The sequence below is a fragment of the Ruditapes philippinarum genome, unplaced genomic scaffold (genome assembly GCF_026571515.1).
Source record: "Ruditapes philippinarum isolate M1 unplaced genomic scaffold, ASM2657151v2 ctg844_1_1_1_1, whole genome shotgun sequence".
Taxonomy (NCBI): domain Eukaryota; kingdom Metazoa; phylum Mollusca; class Bivalvia; order Venerida; family Veneridae; genus Ruditapes; species Ruditapes philippinarum.
Genome location: NW_026861977.1, coordinates 434,793 through 442,326, shown reverse-complemented (window position 1 = coordinate 442,326; position 7,534 = coordinate 434,793).

Below are 7,534 nucleotides of genomic sequence, written 5' to 3'. Positions count from 1 at the left end.
GTAAATTATATAAAACGCTTCTTTTTTGCATCATTTGGTCACCATTAGAAATACCATTTGAAGTTCGGACTGAACGCTACTCGAACAAATAATATGAAAAGAAACTATATAAAATAACACGCTTGAATGTCCTTTCTTACCAACAATAAGAGACACCAAATTTCCTTCCCCTCTGGCTTCATGAGGGGATAGAAACTCTAACATCTGTAGAAAATATTGATATCATTTAAATCGTAAAAGAAGCAATGTTTTTTCTGAATAAATATTACTTTCAGAACCAAACATTGCTTGTTGACATACACATTCTGATGTGTGTATTTAAGAAAGTTATTATTATTACATTTAGAAACTAGCTGAAGTTAAAGTTAAATATTGCTACAGAGAGTAATTTCCAGGTTTATAGGTTACAACAAAATCGATGCCGAACATGTTTTAGCATTTATATTTTTTTCAAATTAATACTTCGATTGTCTACAACACCTATTAATGAAAATTTATATCCTTTCTTTCTATCAAAAAAGCAAATAAAAAAACATGAAACCTTCAAATCAAATAAATTTCATTTTTAGTGATAGAAAAAAATAAACATTAATTATAGTAAGTCAAGTACTTAAAACAGTATGAGTTTCGTCTCGAAACTAAGTCTAAAAACATTTTAAAAAACTATCGACCTGTTTCAAATTTATCGTTTGTATCGAAAACACTTGAAAGAGTAGTAAGCTCTCGCATTGTTGAACATGTGACAACAAATCAACTTCAAGAAAAGTATCAGTCAGCCTATCGCAAGTTCCATTCGACAGAGACTGCACTTATCAAAGTCCAAAATGATGTACTAAAATCCCTTGACCATGGCAATGTGACAATCTTAGTTATGCTAGATCTATCAGCAGCTTTCGACACAATAGATCACAAAACCTTAGTACAGAGACTTGAAAATGTTTTCGGAATTGCTGAAAAACCACTGGAGTGGATAACATCATACCTTCAAGATAGAAAACAGACAATATACATTAACGGTGTGCTGTCAAAGCCGGTCACACTTAAGTTTAGTGTTCCACAGGGGTCCGTTTTAGGGCCAAAATTCTATACTATGTACACTAAACCACTTGGTGCCATTTGCAAAGATCACGGACTGCAATACCATCTCTACGCCGATGACTCACAGCTGTATCTATCTTTCAAACCATTAGATGACATTTCTAAGGAAGAAACATTACAACGCATTCAAGCGTGTCTCCGAGACATAATATCATGGATGAATGCAAACATGCTTAAACTAAATACTGATAAAACAGAAGTCATCATGTTCTCATCTCCGTATAACTCCCAACACATTGAAGATCTATCGATAACCGTGGGTGACTCTAAAATAAACAAATCGGTCAATGTTAGAAATTTAGGTGCCATCTTTGATTCAAACATGAACATGGCAACTTGTCACTTCATTGGTCATTTCGCGCCTAGATCACTGCAATGCATTATTGTATGGAGTACCTCAAACATTAATAAACAAACTGCAGATTGTTCAAAATACAGCTGCCCGCATCATCTCCAGAACTTCACGGTACGATCATATTACACCTGTACTTAAAGAATTACATTGGCTTTAATTACATTAAATCGCCGGAATATATGGAAGAAATGTTATGTGTTTACATACCACGAAGGAATCTACGATCTCAGAACAAAGCACTTACTTTAATGGTACCAACGAGTAAAACTGTAACCTTTGGTGACCGACGATTTGAATATGCAGCTCCGAAACTGTGGAACGATCTGCCGTCTGGTGTGAGAGACTCGAGCTCATTGTGTTCTTTTAAACGTGCACTTAAAACACATTATTTTAAACAAGCCTATGTTTTATCGTGAATAATCTGAGACAGTGATTTTAGAAAACTGTGTGACTACTGTGTGATATCAACCATAATTTTACAATTTGTTTTAATTCTGCTAATATTTTTAAGACAGTTACAAATAATTAAGGTGTTGATTATAAAATACATTATTTCTAATTTAGTGTTTTAGAAATTTCGCTAGAATATTTTAATCGTATGTTGTCGATATTCAATTATTTTAATTCTAAACGACTAAGTTAATACCACATTTTAATTGATTGTTTCATATTCTTGTTCTTAGTATGTCGTAGATTTATTATGTGAATGCTGTTTTAGTATTTTAAATTGTATTGCTGTAATTAGTTATTAGTTTTTATATCATTGTAAAACGCTAAATACCACATTTTAATTGATTGTCTCATATTCTTGTTCTTATTATGTCGTAGATTTATTATGTGAATGCTGTTTTAGTTTTTAAATTGTATTGCTGTAATAAGTTATTAGTTTATATCATTGTAAAGCGCCTTTGAACATGTATATGAAAAGGGCGCTATATAAGTTTGGTAAATAATAATAATAATAAAAAATTAATTTGGAAAGTATATAGCCGCTTTGCTCCGGACAGGTAAAAGCTATAAATTTCTATCGTTAAAGAGTTTTCTTTCTGTAAACCAATAGCTTGTAGCAACAACAAAAACACGAAAAAGTCAATAAGGAGAAGATCAAGAGGAAGAGTGGGGAAAATGCCTATATATCCAATGTTCTCCCTACTGAGCTTTGCGGCATTTTAACATTTGAGCCGCGTCACGACAAAACCAACATAATGGGTTTGCGACCAGCATGGATCCAGACCAGCCTGCGCATCCGCGCAGTCTGATCAGGATCCGTGCTGTTCGCTTACCAATTCTATTACAAGTAGAGAAACTGATAGCGAACAGCATGGGTCCTGATCATACTGCGCTGATGCGCAGGCTGGTCTGGATCCATGCTGGTCGCAAACCCATTATGTTGGTTTTGTCGTGGCGCGGCTCATTTACAGTTTTCTTTAAGAATCAAATTTGAGTTCCTAAACTATGACGTTTTATTTTATAAAGGTGGGTCAATATGCAGTGCAATATGGTCAATAGATTTTTCTAAAGCGCAAAAATCTTACAATTTACTGTTTCAACTGCTTCGTAACAATCTCATCATACAGAAGTACAAAGTTTCAGACGTGAAGCATATCATAGTTTACGAAAAATCAAGAATCACGAAATTATAATTCATATTGTATTACATATTAATCCACGCATATTCTTACGTCTAATTAAAAAAACATTTGTTATTCATTATATATATTAACACTTTTAATGTTTTGAAAATAAGAGAAATTGGCATTGGACCTTTAATACAAAAGCCAAATGCAATGCAATGAGTGCATAAATTTCTTGTTTTGTTATAATGCTTTGGGTAAATTGGCAGAGAAATCAAAACATTGGTTTGATCTATTCAAACTTTCATTTGATTCTGCAGCGTTTTGTACCTTTACCGCTTTGCACCTGTACTGTTTTGCACCTGTTCACAGAAATACAAATCTTTTTAAAATATTAAATATATGAGTCAAATAAATCGTTATACTGCCGTAATTAATTAAGTTTAATGTAACCATTGATATTTCATTTCGATTTTCGTTTTATCACATTACAGTGTGGATTTTAAGACTCAGTAGAATGATAAAAATAAAAAAAATTCTTATTAATGTTAACAGTTTTTAGTTTTTATTTTGGGTGTGTGCATTCTTTAGATTACCTCTGAATAAGATATTCAAATCTATTTAAATCATTATACAAAGAACAACCATATCAATTATTGAGAAACATAATTTAATACCTTACCATGAAATATACCAAAGCAGATTGATCATATATATTTATACATATTTATTATTTAATTTACTCCGTCTTGTAAGAGATTGATTTTACAAAGTATTGCCAAAGCGAGTTTCTTATCAAGACAACAAAAACAGATGAAGTTATTTGAATACGGAATACCTTATGCCAAAATAAAATAAAAGAATGCAAATTTCAATCTATAAATTGTAAAACAGACAAAAAGATAAACCTAAAAATGCAAAAACATAATGTGGAAAAATCATTTCTCTTAAAATATATCTCTAAACAATATAATTGGTGCCTATAGATTATAAACGTATTTTTTGAATATTATAAAAGAATGCTTTCAAATTGCCTGTATGAAAAAAATGTTTGTATATTTTTTTTTAAATCAGGAAATCATTCCTGAACGGTTAAAATGCTGGCAGAAGAAATAACAACAGATGTCCATCTGTATTATATCATTAATTTTAAATGAGTGGTAACCCGGGTAGAATCAACACATGTTAGCATTCATGATGAGTCTCTGATTTGAATCATCAGCGAGTAGAAAGAATGATTTTCAGTCAGTGACCTTCAATACTTGAGGCCCTTTCATGGAGGAACTATCAAAATTCCAGTGTATAAGTAAGAATTTCTATACACATGCATATTGGTACAGATTGAAAGTTATTGAAAATTTTACTACAGACATATATGTACCGACAAAATTGCAATCACATTTTAAAATTTCAAATTTGAATTAAATTCTAAACAGCTTAACAGCAATTCAATATTGCCTTTGTTACAAGCAGATTAACATTGAATATTAAACACGCAAAATATTAGGTTCCTTTATTCATATTATATATAGTACATATTTCAAAATATCACCATACCGCAAGTAGAAAACAACATTTTCTCTATCAATTAAAATCCTTTGTTATTAATGACATCAAACCGTTCAGTATATCTATGTGCATTACTGTTTTAATGGAAAAAAATTCAATTTTTTTATTAAGCCATAGCACTTTCTGACCGCTTGTTTCAAATCCATAAACATACATGTCATTTATCAGATCTGCGTTACCATAAATATCGTATTGTTTTACAGGCAGCAATTATCTTTGTTCAACGGCATCATAGTTAGATAGAGTTTTTTCATAATTGATTTCATACTTTTTATTCCCTTGTTAGTATACTTTATTTACGTCGTGAATAGAAACACCATTGCAGACGAAGATCTTATATGATTATGGATTTTAATGAATATTTTTTTACTGAGGAGAAGCCGTGTTTTCAGTAAATACACTGAAGATTCCATTTGATGTGTATATTCAGTATATTCACCTTTATGTTTACATAAGAGACAAAAGCTTCCGTGTTGCTTAGTTAAAAACCTAATGCACTATACGTTATTTAATGATTCTGGGAGAAATTTGATATTGCTAAATTCTCAAGAGGGTGCATTATTTTCTTCTTTTTGTATATCAACCTATATTTTCATTAAATCATTTTCATATTGTATTAACAGGAAACTTATTTTGCACTCACAGTACGATTGATTTGATTGACTTAATTGTTTTACCACGAAGCATAACTACATTCCTGTCCGTCCTGAATTTGTAATCCTTTGTAAATGTAACTTGTTGACACGAGAGGAGTTTGAATCAGTGTGTCTTGAACACGATGTGATTGCAATGTAAGCATTCGCCAAAAAAGTAACTGACGGTAATCAAATAAGACTCATCGTGTCCAAAATGAAAACGGAAAACGAGAATAGCAAGCATATTCACGTTTTTGTTTCACGTTCATATTTTAGGCAAAGCTTTGAATAACCTCTGAATAAGATGTTCAAATCTAAATAAATCATTATACAAAAATAAAACATACATATGAATAACTGAGATACATAATATGATATATCACCATGTAATATACCATAGCAGATTGATTATGTAAAGATAAAACACATTGTTACAACATATGTCATGGCAATAACCTAATATCATAATCATATTTACTGCTGCGATGAAATCTGCAACTGCAAGCGCCAAAATATTTATAAAGATATAATTTGCTCCGTCTTGTATGTGCTAATTTCATTTTGGACATGAACATGTTTGCCTGCAGAACGTAAAATATACATTTAACTCAAATTTACAACAAAAAACTGCACTGCCTCTATCTGAATGAATGAATGAATTTTAAATACCCGTGTTAATGTCTATCAGTGTTTTTTAAAAATTTTATTATAGAGTGGCAACACAAACAAAAAACAACCATTTATTTTCTTCGAAAGTCACTTATATACCTTTCTCTTTGGTGTAAATATCACAATTCTGCATAAAAACAAAAACTACATAGAAAGAAAAATATATTATCGTAATTAGCCAAGACACTTAACAAATTGTTATACAAAAGAGGATTTTTTAAGCCTAATGAGACAACATAACATCATAAGACAACATTTGATTGGTTCCTGCAACTTGTGTTTATCCCACTCACATCTGCCGAAAGCATTAGGAATTTTTAAATCATACAAGAATTGATTATTTCTTCGCAGAACGATCTGAAGGTAATACAAAAGCTTAAATGTTGACTGACACATGCAAAACGGCAAATTATCATTAGTTTCATAAATTAAGTTGAAGGTTAATATTCACTGCATAGAATAATTTCTAGGTAAAAATGCACCATGCTCATGGAAAATCATGTTTAAAGTGAAAACATTTATAACTTATTATTAAAAGAGCTAGTAGAAGATCATGATAAACCATACTTGTTGACAAAATATTTCCTACGTGTGTGTTGTGGCAATTTATCTTCATTATACTTAGAAAAAGTCTTAAACATCTATCAAAGAAATTGATTTTGATCCTTATATAACCATGTTTCCTTATATCACACCAATGCTGGATATTTCCGGGAAGCGACATACTACAGGATGAAAGAATACTTTTTAATAAACAAGCGTAAATATGTTGAAACTTAATTATCCAAATGGAGTAAAAGATCAAACTATCAAACTGACAAGCGTTTAATTAATTAAAAGTTCAAAAATTACACAATCACTTACTAGGAGAATGTTTTTTACGTTTCTGGAAACTCATGCATTCATTTGTCTTTTTTTTATTTTAAAATACTTTCATATCTTTCTTCCTTAGCTTTAAGCAGTTTGATAGAAATAACTTAATTTCAATTTGTTTCCATGGTTTACAAGAGGAGATTGATTTCATAAAGTATTGCCAAAACCTTTTTTTCTTATATCCAGCAAAAAATAAATAAAAACAAGTAATTTGAATATGGCATAACTTATGCCAAAATAAAATAAAAGAACGCAAATGCTAATCTGAAAAAGGTCCTCATACAGAGAAGTAAACTTTCAAATGTGGAAAAATCATTTCTCTTAAAATATATCTCTAAACAATATAATTGGTGCCTATAGATTATGAGCGTATTGTTTGAATATTGATAAAGATTACTTTCAAATTACCCTTATCAAAAACAAAATATGTTTGTATATTTAAAAATAAATCAGAAAATTATTCCTGAACGGTGAAAATGCTGGATGTTTGGCGTCCGCGCCAAAGCGCGACGCCCCTTATGGAATAAAATCAGATTTTGTAAAAGGGCAATTGCAACTTCTAGGTCGTTTTCGTCTGTCATAATAGACGATCATTCCGATTATTATGAGGAAAAATGAAATGTCGCGATATGTATAATGAATAGCTAACTGGAGAATTTCGCAATGTTAACATATTCAAATGAAATTATCTTATCCGTCAATTAATCGCGCTCTTCGTTTTTTTATTAATCATATGAGTAATTATGTATGTTACTGCTGTA